The sequence below is a fragment of the Frankliniella occidentalis genome, unplaced genomic scaffold, assembly GCF_000697945.3.
Source record: "Frankliniella occidentalis isolate FOCC.00 unplaced genomic scaffold, Focc_3.1 Scaffold50, whole genome shotgun sequence".
Taxonomy (NCBI): domain Eukaryota; kingdom Metazoa; phylum Arthropoda; class Insecta; order Thysanoptera; family Thripidae; genus Frankliniella; species Frankliniella occidentalis.
This window is the reverse complement of record NW_026267180.1, coordinates 933870-936091: the sequence shown is the minus strand read 5'-3', so window position 1 is coordinate 936091 and position 2222 is coordinate 933870.

Below are 2222 nucleotides of genomic sequence, written 5' to 3'. Positions count from 1 at the left end.
GGTGGGTGGGTTGGGTGCGATTTGACGTACCCAGACCGAACACCGAACACCAATTTAGTAACAACACCCTAAGTATTTTTCTCCGTGCGACATCCTGGTTTCCGATCAGCCAAGCATCTGTTATGAAAGCAATATATGGAAACGTCTTGTTTTTTCCAAGACTGTCTGAAGACGGCGATGTCGTTTCTGTCGTGCACGTGTAACTTACGCGGCGTACTTACACGTGCACCCCGCTATCCCCCCGACCTGCCGGGTCTGAGCCAGAGCGCCTGTCCCTCAGCCATCAGGTCGGCTCGCGCTCAAATACGGGCTGGGCGTTCTCAACCGAACTTATTTCTGGCTATACTGTAATACCGCCATCACCCTCACAAGTGGGTGGGGCTCCTTTTCAGTTTTTGGCGATATGCAAGTGTATCTCGCAACAGAGCCCGCCTAAAGGTGGCCCTCCAATGAAACCTGGAACCCATCATACATCCCCATCGACTCGCTGGAGACATCTCTGAGACATACTTGATACGGCGAGCGCTACTTCTCGGCCACCCTTGTCAGAGCGCGATGGATCAAGTGTGTCTCAGAGATGTCTCCAGCGAGTCTGCGCAGCGTCGCTACGTGCGGGACCAGTGCAGCCGGTGACGCACGTCCCTCCGTCTTTCCGCTCTGGCCAAGCGGTTAGCGAGACAGACTCTCAACTGACAGGTCGGAGGTTCGCTTCTCACCAGCGTCCATGTGGGCGCGCAGCTTTTATCAACATTCGGTGAAAGAGTGTCTCAATGATGGCTCGAGTTTGTCTCAACCATCTCAGCCGCAGTTCCCCGTTTTGTCTCCACGATGGCTTTAGCATGGATCAGTCATGACTCAGGAAAGGCTACTTTTTGAGGAAAAGTAGCCATCTTGGCACCTCTGTGGATCCACGATGGAGCCAACGAAAGCAGCTCTAGGAGGGCTCGGCTTTGGATCAGAAGTAACTCAACGCTGACTAAAAGTGGACTCGATTCACGTTCCAAACTGACTATAGACTGGCTCAGCGGTGTCTCGAGAAAGATTCTGTCTGATCCGAGTCTGAGCCTTCTGGGAGACAGATTTTTTTGTACGGGATATTTGTAGGAAGGGAAGTTAAAAAACGAGTAAAATACGCTGTTTTCCCAAAACTTTTGTTTCTTTTCTCGTTTCTTTCGCTTACTCTTACAAAAATAAATTGGGTGCACTGTAAAAAGTTTTCCTGATTTTACGAAAAAATGTTACGAAATGCTTCGTAAAAATATTTTACGAAAATATTTTTTAAGTGTCAATTTACAAAACTTTTCGTAAAGTTACAAATATATTTCGTCACGAACTCGAATTTTCGGCTCATAAAATTTGACAAAATATACACAAATTTCGTATTCTTTAGTTAGGGCTTTGGATTTTATTTACAAAGCAATTCGTAAATTAACGATGTATCGTAATTTGTTAAAAACGAAATTTTCGTACTAGAAATTTAGCCCCCAAAATTTGGTAAAATCATGACAATTCTTTGAACAGTGATGTTTCCACCCACTAATCGAAAAAAAATATCTCTCTTTGGGCGACGTGCACGTAAATCTGAGTAAGTGCTCCTGTTGAGTATCGCATCACCGTGTGGGCGAGATAACACAGAAGTCGCTACAATATATATAACCCGCGACCACAAAATCATGAGTAGTGACTTTTCAACCGTTCCTTCAGAGGTGCCTTTTGGATACGAGACAAATAAGGTAAATAGAGGTCAACTCAAATAGACCACACGGTAAAAGAAAGTTCATTAAATTGCAAGACCCGGTCTTGTATCTCAATGCAATGACATTCTCAATTTAAGTTCTAAGACCTGGTCTTGAATTCAAGAAACTTTATTTACCATGCATTCCAGAGACTACAGCAAGAGTGAGTTCCTATCAGTTGCCATCTTTCATAGACGTAGTTGTATTTAAACACTTACTGCCCTTACTGCCGTCGTCTCTTTTATTTGTGCGACTTCGGGCAATCAAATTTTTGGCACCCATTACTGCACTTTTGTGCATTCATTTTTACGAAATTTTATAGTTCTGCTTACAAATTTGCCGATCGTAACGTAGGTAGGTTAAACTAAGCACGAACGTTTGCACAAAAACATACAACGAAATTTAGCGTGTAAACACTTGGCTACACAACTACGGAGGCCCGGGTGAAAATAGTGAAATAGTGAAAGTAGTGAGTTTTGCCTAGTT